Below are 15,140 nucleotides of genomic sequence, written 5' to 3' on the forward strand. Positions count from 1 at the left end.
ACACACGAACGGGATAAACAAATCTGCAGATCTTTTATAATAATCAAAACCACGTTACATACCGAACATAAACAGAAACACGGCCGACCCGAGGTGAGCTCTACCTCGGGTCGTCCCACACGACTCTCCCTCTCTGTTTCTCTCTAGACAATTGAATTCTGTAACACAAATCTCTCTAACTTTCTGGATACCCAAACCTAACCAAGACACATATATATATATATATATATAAACAACTTCACGGGCTTGGGCCTGTAGGCGAAGTTGTTACAACTTCGCCTATGGCGAAGTTGTTCTAACTTCGCCTATGGCAGAAGTTGTTACATGGCGAAGTTGTTACAACTTCACCTATGGCGAAGTTGCTCTAACTTCGTACTTCCACAACGCTGAACAGAATTGCATACCGACGGTCACAAAACATGCACCAACAGACTCCCCTTTGACCGTTGCTCTCAATTCTAACAAACACAAAAGATCATCTGTTACAAAACATGCACCAACAGACTCCCTCTTAACTGATGATCTTCTGTTTGTCTTTCAACCAGCCGTGTCTGAAACTGTCTTGTAGCTTCACAAATCTACCAATCACCCAGCGTCTTCCATATCAGATCTCCCCTTCAGTGTAAGCTTCTCCGACAATATAGATTGAGGTCTTAGAAATGCATGCATCCCCGTGCCTAATTGATCATCTCAACCAATCACGTGAAGTCCTTCTGACTTCACCAACACGTGAAGTTCTTCTAACTTCACCAACACGTGAAGTTGGGCTCCCTCCACAACTTCACAAACAAGTCGGCATACGATAAGGTTTAATCTTCAACTACTCAACATCAAGTGATCAATTTCATCACAAAACCATCTTGACAGAATCTAACACACATGACCATTAATTAATCTGAAGCATCTTCAATCACCAGGGATAACGATCAAGAACATAAACACTTTAATTCCCGATTAAATCCAACTTATTCCAGAATTTTCACTTTAATAAATAAGCATCACGTTTCAGGATCCAATTCTCGAACACCTTGAAAATAACATAAATAATATGCTCTAACCGCAATTCAGTAATGACGAAAACCTTCAGTTCAATTTGACTTTCTTCAGTTGGTCAACCTCGAACAACAGCCATTTCATTGCCCACAAACACCCAAATATGTGTCAATATCCAGTTTCAATCAATATCCCATTCACAACCTCAACTCCATATCCAGAGTTGACACGTATTTGTTCACACGTAAGACCCAGAGATAACAAGTTTCACTCGTTGACGGAACAACATCTCCGGTCTCACAATAATCGTGTACACCTGGCCATACAGACGAAAACTCCAAAACACTTTTTTTTTTCTCGTTAACTTCGCCTAAAGTCAACTTCGCCTGTCAATAACTTCGCCTGGCTATAACTTCGCCTGGCTAAAACTTCGCCTGACTGATAGGCGAACTTGTGAGGTAGGCGAAGTTGTGGATAACTTCGCTTAACCTTATATCTTCGCCGAAACCCTACAAACAGTAGCGGCAACTTCGCCTGAACCCCATAACTTCGCCTGCGGCGCTGATCGGCCAGAAACGATCAGAAACGTGCCAGAAACACCAAAACGCAGATCTCGAACCATAGCATAAGAGCCTAAGGCTCTGATACCACTTGTAGGTTCCCCCGGGGCGTCGCCGATCGATACGAGATCCGCACGAGGTCTAGGAGTGCGGAATCCTCCTAGACTCGTTTATGGTGTAGAAGACGAAGAACACGATTACACACAAACACATACACGAACAAACACACGAACGGGATAAACAAATCTGCAGATCTTTTATAATAATCAAAACCACGTTACATACCGAACATAAACAGAAACACGGCCGACCCGAGGTGAGCTCTACCTCGGGTCGTCCCACACGACTCTCCCTCTCTGTTTCTCTCTAGACAATTGAACTGTAACACAAATCTCTCTAACTTTCTGGATACCCAAACCTAACCAAGACACATATATATATATATAAACAACTTCACGGGCTTGGGCCTGTAGGCGAAGTTGTTACAACTTCGCCTATGGCTAACTTCGCCTATGGCAGAAGTTGTTACAACTTCGCCTATGGCGAAGTTGTTACAACTTCACCTATGGCGAAGTTGCTCTAACTTCGTACTTCCACAACGCTGAACAGAATTGCATAGCGACGGTCACAAAACATGCACCACCAGTGTGGAACATCGAAACTCTAGAGTGGCGTCGAGACTCCAACTCAGTGGCACGAACTTCGAGAAAGTGGAAGTGATTAGGTGTTCGGGATGCCAAAAATGAAAAACTCATGCTCACTATTTATAGCCATCCCCGGTCGGACCATCAATCACCACCATTCGCCACATGTCACTCTTGTGATGAATCGTGGTTTATGGTGTTGACATGTGGCATGCTAACTTGATTAGTAATTAGCCACATGTCACTTCACTAGGATACATGGCATTAGATGTTGACATGTGTCCTTCCGTGTCGCCACCACGTGACATGTGTCGTTTCATGGCGATGAGTCACAGGACATGTGTCATTCCCATATTTCTTTAACTAAATGACTAACTAGTCTCTCACATTCTTAAATTGTCAAAATTAGTATGAAAAATTATAAGATGTTACAGCTCCCATGAAGCCACCATAACAGATAACCTTAACAGTATCGGAGAGGATGATGGGAATAGAAAGTAAGATCAAAGAAGGAATTAGTCAATGAAAAAGCATTTTGTCGTCGGATACTGCCAAGTGCCAAACCATTTATTATTACCTTCTTTTTACCATTTATTATTCAAAATCAATTTATTCTAGTTAAGTAAATAAACTCTCATCGAAATCCCTTTAATGTGTGTACAAAATCATACTTTTTTGTAAGAAGTTTAGAACTATTCCTAATATCTGAGTAAGTCTTTTGAAAAGGAATATCAACTGTTGATACTGATTTTGACGCTACAAACTTAATTCACCCAATAACATCATAAAAAGAAAACTCACCACTGTAAAGTGTAAGAAACCATTAACCCTCAAGTTTTAACCGTCAACCACATACAAGTCTCAAGAAATCATACAAATATTAAACTTGTCTCTTTTATTTAATGACGTTTTGAATAAATGAATGTCAAACTCGCAAGTTTGGTTTTTTTTTACAATAAATTGATTCTCACCCAAAATTCTCATAATCTTGCACTTACAAGGATTTGAATCCATCACCTCTAATTTAACAGGATGAACGTTATACCACTAGACCATTAGATCATGGGTAAAATCTCAAGGTTTTATTTTAATTGATCATCATTACAACAAAATTACAATGTTTAGGCATTTTGATTTATTTTATATTTTGGTTATAAGGGACATTAAAGTATAAATATCTCCCTGCTTTGGTTGCTTCGATCATTATTTCCTTAATTGCTTACCACTAGAATTAACACCCTCCTCCCCCGCGTTGCGGGGGTGGGGGGGGTTGAAACGTGTGTTTACACATCCACTCAACTCGAAAGCATGAAATCGCCACCACCACCACCTTCAGTCACCCTCCCCCTCACCCACGGCTAGTAACTTTCATTAACCGATAAAAAAACCAAAAAAAAGCAGTAGACGTAAAAATGTTGAAGTACACACGCTCGTTGCGTCGTGTTAACACACAAAAAATAAATCGAAACGTAATATATAGAAAAAGTAACCAAATCAACTTAACATCCACGCGTTTCAACGTTGAGACCCTTAAACGTGAAAAATTGACATAAAAATGTTAAACAAGACACGCGTTGCAGCGTGTTAACTCGTTAAATTTAGACCGAAACGTTAAAAAAATTGTAAAATATGAAAAGTATATGAGACCAAATTTGAAAGTGAAAAATATTGGGGGTTAAAAATAAAAAATATTTTATGATATATTTGTAAACTATGAAAAACAATGGGGCTAAAAGTAAAAAACAAAGAAAAGAAATAGACTACATGAAGAACACCACTTAAGCATAAAGTACAAGTGTTGATTCCCACAAACTCCCATAATTGTATATATATAAATTTTCTTAAAGAAAAAACAATAAGCTTCAACTAGTGTCGTTGAGTTGGTGCTTTTGACATTCTAGCTAGGTTTTGCATCACTTGAAGATCATCATACCTACTCTTTCTCAAACGATTCTATATAGTTAAAAAAATAAGAATTAATACAATAGTAACAAACAAATAAACATAACTAGTATTACTAAAAGAAAAGAAAAATAAAGTTTACCGCTTGTTACCATAATCCATTAAAATGTGTAACCTTTGTAAGCATCGGAGTCCACTTTGAATTGAGTTGATGAACGGTTCAGTCACTTCCGCATAAGGCTTAGTTGAAATATTCAAGAATTTTTCCCCAAAACTATCGGACTTTTGTTGGTTTCCGACCTTTTTGTCTTCGGAAATAGGAACCCATGCTTTCGCCAACACCACCTCTTCATCAGATGTCCATGATACACTCGTCATCTGACATTGGAATCTTTTTTGTTGGTCGGTTTGTTCCTCTTGAACTTCCATCACCTAACTTATATTTTGTAATTGAAGTTGATAGTATACTTGTGTTTCAGGGACTTCTTCATCATCCTCGCCATAGAATGGGAGTGGTCGGTCTTTGGTATCTCAAGGAGACCTATAATCAGGGTTTCTCATTGAAAACGGATCGAACGTCATTTGATCATCCATAGAGTAGTGTATTGCAAGGGTGAAATTAGAATTGGAGGTCTTATGGACGTTGATGGTTGGCTAAGGAACATAGGGTGGTAGCCTCTATCGGTTCCTTTACCGGTACCTCTACCGGCTCGTCTACCTTTAGGATCGTTTGGATTCATTAGATAAAAGTTGGATAGAAAGGAAGTGAGTAAAAATAAAGTAGAAAGTATGTATTTTGTCTATAAAAATTGTAAGGGATGAAGATTTTTAATTAAAAAAATAGAAATATGGGTGTTTATTAATGGAATTTATCGGAAAGGAGGGAGGGGGCTTCAATGGCTATATGAGTTTGGATCCACCGGGTGACAGTGTCTCGTGGGAGTAGTACTCTTTGGAGAACCCGTGGCCCCCACACCCTCCACCTAGGAATTTAGGATGGTGCGTTTAAATGTTACTAATTGGGTTAAACTAGTTTTGTACCCGTCGCGTTGCGGCGGTGCATTAACGTGCATTCGGTTGATATATGCGGTAAAATCCAACTGTTGCGACACCAGCTGGCGTGAATCCTGTTGGTGTCGGTTATGTTTTTTTGCGTCAGTAAATCCGTACGTTAAAGCGGCGAGTCGATACAAAGTCGTTCAGTATTTGTTACGGTACCATAATAAAACATAAAAATTACATATTTAATGCAAAACAAACACATTAAAATAATAAAAATACATTTGCGAAGCCGGGCTATGATATTTATAATTATAATATTGGAAATGGGGTTTTATATCTTAGTTGTGATTGAGATAACGCATGTGTGGTGTTAATTATAAACACTTAGGGCAATAGTTAGATATACTGTATACTTAGAACTATGTACATTTCATGAATGTTGAATAAGTAAGACAATCAATTATTAGTTTTTAATATATGTATCAAGGTAAACTAGAAAGAAGGTTCAGTAATATAAGTGGGAATTGAAAGGTAACAGTAATGTAGATAGTTTTAATTGAACGTTCAGTAATATAGGGGGGGGGGGGGGGGGGTTGGGTTTAGTGGCTCGGTTTGATTTTATCTCCTACGTTGTTAACAGTGGTGTAGAGAGGATGGTGGGAATAGAAAACAACATCAAAGAAGGTATTAGTCAGCGAAGAAGTATTTGGTCACCGCCTCACCGGATACCGCCAAGTGCCAACCCTTTTATTATTACCTTCCTTTTACCATTTATTTATTCAAAATCAATTTACTATAGTCTAGTAATTAAACTCTCAAATAAATCCCTTTAATGTTTTTACTAAATCATATTTTTATTAAGCACCGTTTGGAATTATGTCTAATATTCGAGTGATTCTTTCTAAGACGAATATCAATCATTCATAATGATTTAACGCTTCAGACTTGATTAATTTAAAAACACCATCAAGAAGGAAACCAACCATTATAAGAAACCAACGTGTAAGACGCTCATGTCAGTCTCAATAAAGGGGGAAAAAATCCCAAAATAGCCCTTTTTATGAGAGAGAATCCCCAAAATAACCCATGTGAAAATAGAAGCCGTTTGAAACATCATGTTAAAGATTGTTTTCATTAGATAAGTTTTCATGCGAAATCCAACGAGTAAGACGGATTTGACATGTAAAATCGGGTGGTAGGTGGGGAGCATTGACCTGTGTTAGTTTATGATAGGTTGTTGAAAACTCACGGGAAATTTCCTAATGTCACGTGGAAGACGGATTTCGAGTGCTATTTTGAGAATTTTTAATTTGGAGGGCTATTTTGGGGATTCTCTCTCCTAAAAATGGCTATTTTGGGAATTTTCTCCTCGATAAATCATATACTAATATAAACATATCACTTTTATTTAGAGCATTCTCAACTTATCCCTCATTCTCATGTCTATAAGACCATCCTCTATGGGGCGCCGAAGAGGGTTTTTTTTGGGTGGCGAGGGCGCGGAACACTACGGTGGGGCGCCAGCGAAGGATGGGCGGCGAAGATCCGCTAGTTGCAATGACCGGCGCGGTTGATTAATTTTGGTGGGCCCCCTTTCAACAGATCTCTCCATCTCTCACACACACATACATACATATGCACACACACACACATATATATATAATAGGGGCGTCCTTGGGGCATTAAACCATAGCGGGACATCTTTGGGGTGGGGCTTCGATGCCCTCAGTGCTTATGTGGCGCTGACGTGGCACAGTGGAGGGGTTTCGAAGCCCCCCACCATAGAGGATGATCTAATTACATTAAAAAACATTAAATTTCTCTTTAATGTTTAATTAAATAATGTTTTTTTATACTTTTATCATTACAGTTTTATCTATCGTCTACTTACAAATAATTCAACAAATATTAAAATATAAATAAGGACAAACATTGTTTCCCAAAATTTGCAAAATACTTTCCACTCTATCATTTACACTCACAACCACTAAAACCTCTCCCTTTAATTTATAAATTTCTCTCACATAATTTTAAAGGATAAGATGAGAATACTTTAAAACTCTAAATGAGGTTTTGAACAATTGAATGTCAACTCTTAAGGTTGTTTTTTTTCTTAAATTTTTACAACAAATTTATTTCCACCAAAAATTTCTATAACTTTACACTTATAAGGAATTAAATCCACCATCTTTTAAAGGATGAACAACATAGATCATTAGGTCATGGGTAAACTCTCAGGGTATGTTTGGTTGGAAGGAATGGAATGAACAAGGTAATGAAATGGATTATTATCATTCTTTTGTATTGTTTGGTTAACTTATAGGAATGAAATGAGTAATTAGTTTATTTTGTTTGGTATCCAAAAAAAATTATAGGAATAAAATATAAATAATAAAAATATTCATATTCCAAAATATATATTTTTTACTAAAAAAAACTGAAAGACGGTGGTGGTAGCTCTGACGACGAATATGGTGGTAGCGGTCAGGCGGGGTGGTTGTGGTGGTGGGGGTGACGGTGGTAGCATTGGTAGTGATGGCGATGGTAGGGAGGCGGTGACGAAGGTGGTGGTCAGGCAGCGACAGTGGTAGCATTGGTAGTGATGGCGATGGTAGGGTGGTGTGACAGAGGTGGTGGTCAGGCAGAGACAGTGGTGGTGGTGGTGGCAGCGCTGGTGGTTATGGCGAAGGTGGTGGTGACGACAACGGTGGCGGTCATGGTGGTGGCGGCGATGATAGTAGTGGTGGTTGTTAAGTGGTGGTGGTGGTGGTGGTGGTGTTGAGAAAGTATGGTAAGGAGGAATAGAATGAAAAAAAAAAGAAGGGAAGTGGGAATGAATGGTTTTGATGGAATGAGATTCCATGTGTAATTGATGATTTCATTCCATTGAGCAACCAAACACCACTTTCTTCATTCCCACATAATGAATCATTCCATTCATCATGTCATTCATGCATACCAAACGCTACACCTCAAGATTTTATTTTAATTGTTCATCACTACAACAAAATTAAATTGTTTAGGCATTTTGATTTATTTTAGATTGTTAGGCCAAACGTAGTAGGGCGGGAGTTTGGGCGAAATTGGGCTAGAAGGGGCGCGAACACCCCCCCCCCCCCCCCCCAGGCGATAAGGGGCGGGGTTCTTTTATCGCCTGAAGGAGATGAAGGTTATTATTATTATTATTATATTACTAGTGTATATATAAGTATATGTATATGTATATATGTTGTGTGTGATATATATATATATATATATATATATATATGTGTTGTGTGTGTATATATATGTATATGTATATGTATATATGTTGTGTGTGTGTGTATATATGTATATGCAAAATGAATCCTAAAAACAACCCGAACCAACCGAACCACCCATTCCCTCCTTTCGGTCAACACCATGGTTCGCAAAACCAACCGAACGTGAACTTACAATGGAACCCAATGAACCTAAACCAACCGAGCTAACTGTTTCAATTTCCCGACCCGAACCTAAACATGTACGCCAACCGAGCTATATGTTTTTTTTATATTTTTAGTTATGTATTTTTTTAGTTATGTATTTTTTTGTATTTCTTTTTAATTTTAATGCATTTTTTATTTAATTATTTAAATAAATTGGTTTTTATTTGATTAGTTTAATTATAAAAAGAAAATAATAAAAAAATATAGTGTGGGCCCAACTTATAGCCCCTACACTATTACACCCCAAAAACAAATTCGCTCCCTTTACTGATTGGGCGTCACGTGTCACAATTCGCCCCTAATTGTAGCCCCTCCACTAAACATAGCCTTAAAAGGGGGATGAAAGTAATAAATACCTCCCTGCTTTGGTTGCTTCGGTCATTATTTCCTTAAATGCTTACCATATTCCAAAAAAAAAAAGAAGATTCAACTAGTGCTTTTGACCTAGTGCTTTTGACCAATTCAGGTTATATATTAAAAGATGACGCGGTGGTCATAATCATAAATCAAGTGGGAGTCGTAGCCTCTGGGTATAAATAACGGAGGCAACTAAAAGAAGGTAAATTAAACAACTACTACTAGCTCATGGCGAAGAAGCATATAAGCGTAGATGAGATCGGTTCACTTCCCACTTGTGTCAATTCTGGCGGTCGCAACGATTTTGGGCGGGAGACAACTACTTACAGGTTCTTTTATTTCACTTCATGGCCTTTCAACAACGTAGAGGAAGCGCAGCAAGGAACTACAGGCTATGGTGGTGGTGACATGACTGGAAATGTGCCAGGACAGCCTAGTGCCACAGCTAATGGTGAACAAGCGGCCAGACCACAAATGCCGATACCCTGTGCTACATTGTGGTGGAGCAGTGTAAATATTAAGCCGGATTCAGTTATGCCTGGAAATGTGCTGGGGCCTGTTGTCGCGGGCAATGGAGAACAAGGATCACAAATGGCAATAACAATGTGGTGGAAGAGTTGTTGGCCATATTGAGATGCATCAATGTGTGTTGTTGCATTTGTTTTAATTTTATTTTATATCGTTTGAACCAAGTGTTACGTTATTGAGGTTTAGGTCAAAGACTTTAATCTAACTTTAATTGTAACATACTTTATTTCATTGCTATTTTATTCGCCTATCAAGTTAGGTGCTGTTTGTTTTTGCAGACATAAACTGTCTGCAAGCTGATTTCATCTGTTTTCATGTCTGCAACTGAAGATGTGGTCTGAAGATCTGCAAGCTGAAAATATAAGACTGTTTGTTTTTATAAGCTGATACTGTCTGCATAACTGTCAAACTTATCTCACAAGATAGAAGTCATTTATTCAAGTTACATCTAGTTTTTAGTCTTTGCTTGCCATGCCGATTTGGTTTTGGTGGGTGGTGGAAGGTGGTGGTGGTGGATGGTGGTAGTGGCGGCGGACGGTGGGTAGTGGCGGTGGATGGTGGTGGTGGACAATGGGTGGTGGTGATGGATGGTTTTGGTTGGTGGTGGACGGTGGTGGTGATGGATGGTGGTGGTGGTGGGTGATGGATGGTGGTGGTGGCGGTGATGGATGGTGGTGGTGGTGATGGATGGTGGTGGTGATGGATGGTGGGTGGTGGACGGTGGTGGTGATGGATGGTGGTGGTGGTGGCGGACGGTGGTGGTGATGGTGATGGATGGTGGGTGGTGGACGGTGGTGGTGATGGATGGTGGGTGGTGGACGGTGGTGGTGGCGGTGATGGATGGTGGTGGTGGTGGCGGTGATGGATGGTGGTGGTGGTGGGTGATGGATGGTGGTGGTGGCGGTGATGGATGGTGGTGGTGGTGGCGGACGGTGGTGGTGATGGATGGTGGGTGGTGGACGGTGGTGGTGGCGGTGGATGGTGGTGGACGGTGGCGGCGGGGTACGGGGGTGGTGGTGGCGGCGTACGGTGGGTGGTGGTGTTGGCGGACGGTGGTAGGAGCAGTGGATGAGAGGGTGGCTGCAAAGGGAGAAGAGTAGGGTTTTTTTGTGAAGATGTTTTAAGCAAGATTTCCTTGCTTTTCTTTTAAGATGAAAGAAGATAACTTCAGATCTGTTTTAAGAAAAAAAACAAACAGTCTTCAAGGGTAATGTCTGCGCGCCTGCAGACATTAGCTCCCTTGAAGATGTTTGAAGAAAAAACAAACACCATGATCAACTTAATACGTTAAAATATGACATGGTCTTTATCCAATATTTATCGTTGACTTCTAACTTTGTCAAAGTGAAAGATATACACTTTGTCAAAGTGAAAGATATATGAAAAGAGTATAATCTTCTATTAGCGCTATAAGATCGTTTAGTTACAATCGTGATTCGATAATCTATGGATTATATATGTAACTTGGTTTTCTACATAACACCCATGATTTAATCCACATTTTAATGCAACAAGAAGTTTTAAGGTTTTGTTGAGCATCCGGAGTTGATTCGACATACCTATCCCCATATTTAAATTGTAGATAAAATGAGAGAATTTATTATTTCTATCATTACATTCTATTAACAAATGACAGTTTCAACTTCACACTTGGTTGGTGACATTCTCAACTAAATATGTATTTTTTATCAGCGTCACACCTGACACGTCTAGGGTATAACTGGTATTATTTAAAACCAATTAATTTTTTAAAAAAGAAACAGACGATTATTGACATGTAATGTTGTCACATAGATGTATATTGACAACTAGACGTGTCATGTAAGTATCAAACTAACAGATGGTTAACTTCGTTAGTCACGGTCTGTTGGTGAAAAATGCACCTTTAGACTATCAGGTATGGATGCCTTTTTGCTTTTTATTTTACACTGCCATGTCAGCGCCACATCATACCTTTCTCAACCTCAATTTTTTTCCATAATATCAAATAAATGGTTACCAATTTGCTTTCCCTTTTTTAATTAAAATAATAACTATAATCAAATTATATCAATAATTATAATACAATTAAAACCTAAGTTGATCAAATTACTCATTTCTAATCAAAGCTGCATAAATTGTATACATGATCCAAGTTGCAAAATATCCCCAAACCGGTGTACCGATTCCGTCACAACAAGAGCGAAACCAATCGAACTTTCAAACCCGTGTACCGAGTCCGAGTCCGTCACAACAAGAGCGAAACCGATCGAACTTTCAAACCCGTGTACCGAGTCCGTCACAACAAGCGCGAAACCGATCGAACTTTCAAACCCGTGTACTGATTCCGTCACAACAAGAGCGAAACCGATCGAACTTTCAAACCCGTGTACCGAAACGCAGACCACAATTAACTCATAAACCATTAAGAAACATAACAGCTGCAGCAGATCTTGATATGAACCTTCACATAGGCATTTCATCAAACACTTTGTAGGTAACCAGAAACTAAAGCTTAATGACAAAAAAGATAAGAAATTAGTACCTAGTTGTTAAGAATCTTGGAAACTTTGTGTGATAGATAAGCCTCATTTCTTACGTTGTAAATCTCATTTCTTGAGTAATTAAAGGAAGTTTTTAATTAAAAAAATGTTCTTACGTTTTGGAATATATCAAGTTCCATCGGCATCTTCAGCGGCAATTTCTCTTCCAAAATATCACCGCCGGCGGCACCGATGTGACTGGGGCGGTGTTCACCGCCGGCACCGCGAGCCACATCAGCTCCTCCGTCGGCAAATCGTGCTCCACACCTTACAACCTTAGTTGGTTTAGTTGGGACCCGCCACTAGCAATAGTGAAGTTGGGGCTATTATTTGTCATTAGGGCATAGTTAGAATTATTTAAAACCAATTTTCTTGTTTTTGTGTCCTATGTGTTTCTTCAATGATCGTTTTTTTTAAGGTTTTAACTATAAACATCAACTTTCTCTATATGTCCTACCGGTAAATTAGTGTTTTTGCCATTTAAGCATTCCATGTCATAAAAAAAACTAACAGGGTAAGCTTTCAGTTAGTGTGATATCCCTAGAGGAAAGTGCGTCCAAAGTTTGGATCATTTGTAAACATTTCCTAGAATTGGGATTAATCTCGGCCAACATGTCAAAGTTGAGATTATTAATATCCCATAACCCATTATCAAATGGTTTTAGCCCAATTCCTCAAAAGCGAAATTGTATAAGGCTTTAAGCCCGTGTTGATGTTGAAGTTGCCCACAACTAATTAAAATTGTTTAAACCTAATAAAATAAAAAGAAAAACATTTGTGGCAATTCAATTTAACGATAGTCGACTAACTTATAAAATTTTCAACCCAGATGAAATAAGTTTTCGATTTCACAACTGGTATGTGGTTGGCGATGATTATCGTCGGATAGGTATTTTGTTGGCATCATTCATAAAATGGATACTTTGAGGATTTTCCCTAAAGATAAACTATACGTGAGCTGTTGGGATCGTCTAGTTTAAAGATAAAAGCATGCACAAAGGGCTGCCTTGTTGGCGACATGATAACCATTTGTTTAGTCTATGGCCAGATATTGTTTTAGGAATATGATCATGAAACTCAAATGAACTACAGGCAATCTTGAACTATTTCAAGATTCGAATAATATAATGAAATCATCAAACTAAACTAAACTAAACTAAACACCCCTTAACCACAAGATCCAACAGCTTCCGCATGATCTTTCTTTCTATATATATACGAGTTACATAATCCGACAGCTATATAAACATAGTTCATATCGAACTCTAACACTTCATCCCACAGTATCAAACAATGGCAACATCTTTTATCTTGTTCATTTTATCAGTAGCATTTTGTTCCTCAATCTTAATAACTGTCTTGTCATATGAACCCGCACCTCTACAGGATTTTTGCGTAGCGGATGCGACTAACCAAGGTGATACACGTTTTATTATCATCGTCTATTATTATAACTCCTTTTTATATAATTTCAACAGTTTTTCGTTTAGGTACGGTTAGAGTAAACGGCATGCTTGCAAGAACCCACTGTTTGTCCAAGCTGATGATTTCTACAATAGCGGGCTCCACGTCGCAGGGGACACGCAAAACTCTTACGGGTATCGCATCAGCCCGGTATCCGTGTACCAGATACCCGGGCTGAACACACTCGGGCTCTCAATGATGCGAATTGACTACGCACTTTGGGGGGCTAACCCTCCACACACGCACCCTCGAGCAACTGAAATACTCACGGTTTTAGAGGGAACTTTGCAAGTCGGGTTCATAACATCGGACCCACAAAACCGACTCATTACCAAAGTCCTTCAACGTGGTGATGTGTTTGTTTTTCCGGTTGGCCTCGTTCATTTTCAATGGAATATGGGCCATACGAATGCAAGTGCGATCGCTGCGTTGAGTAGTCAAATCCAGTGTTTTTAGCATCACAAACTCAATATTCGGGTCCACGCCGCCAATTTCTACAGAGATTCTGGCACAGGCATTTCAAGTTGATAATAAAACAGTACATCTGATAAAAAAGAAGTTAATGCATATGTAAAACTTTAGGATACACGTTGCGTGTTCTAGTATGTGTTCGTGTTCCGTATTACCTAACCATTTGGTATCATAATAAAGTTTAGAGCAATTGCCAAGATTGTGATTTCTATTTATGTTTACCCATGCCTTTGTGATCAAAAAAAGAGTATTTGGCAATTAGCTAGGACATGCATATTTGACTTTTCAAAAACTTTTTTCTTGATAGGTGCATTAACTTATGTAGCCTTTATCTAGTATTATATTATATGTTGTTAAGTCGCTTTTTCAATTTGTGATTGATAAATAACATACTAGAAAATTAGGCCATGCAATTAAGCCAATATATTAAAATGATTTTTTTAAAGGAAAAAAATAGGCAACTCACAATAATCAAGAGGACCAATAAATACAAAAGATAAATAAAAACGTAACACACAAATTATTAATCCTAATAAATAAAAATAATGATAATGATGTGTCATAAATCATATTAATCCTAATTTCTAATCTCTATTCTCCTTAATCCATGTTAACCATGGGTCATGGGTTAAAATCATTTTTTCAATTAGGTTATAAAATAATCAATTTTCCATTCTTATATTCAAATATTCCGTCTCATTCTTAGTAGCAGTTATCAATGGGTCATTGACCAAAACTAGAGATGTTCAAAACGGTTTGGGACTAGGAACCGGAACCGGTTCCTAACCGGTTCCTATATTCAAAACCACCTTTTAAACTGGTTCCAGGCTCGAACCGGTTAGGGAACCGAACCGGTTCTCCCACCCTCGGACCCCTAACCTATCTAACCGGTTCTTACCGGTTCCTAACCCGGTTCCTGTACCGTAACCGGTCAAAAAAACGGCTATTTTTGACCCCAACGGTCAAAAAACGGCCAAAAAAACGGTTAGGAACCGGTTCCGGTTCCAGAACCTGTTCCGGTTCGGTTCCGGTTCCTACCCGCCCCCACTCAGAAATGCAAGAACCGGTCACGGATCATCGGGTTGAATCAGATAGGGTCCGGTTCCTACAAAAAACGGGTAGGAACCGGTTCGGGTCCGGTTCGGGTCCACCGGTTCGGTTCCAGGAACCGGTTTTGTTGATCATCTCTAACCAAAACCATTTTGACAATTAGGTTATAAAATAGTCACA

The 15,140-nt window shown here is 38.9% G+C and overlaps 1 pseudogene; it reads left to right on the top strand.

Annotated features, from left to right (window-relative positions):
• Window positions 1–12,899: 12,899 nt before the first annotated feature.
• Window positions 12,900–14,013, top strand: LOC143589654 (putative germin-like protein 2-3; annotated as a pseudogene).
• The last annotated feature ends 1,127 nt before the right edge of the window (window positions 14,014–15,140 follow it).

This window comes from Bidens hawaiensis, unplaced genomic scaffold, assembly GCF_021521415.1.
Source record: "Bidens hawaiensis isolate Kalapana, Puna unplaced genomic scaffold, B.hawaiensis_p1.1 tig00037688_1, whole genome shotgun sequence".
Classification (NCBI taxonomy): domain Eukaryota; kingdom Viridiplantae; phylum Streptophyta; class Magnoliopsida; order Asterales; family Asteraceae; genus Bidens; species Bidens hawaiensis.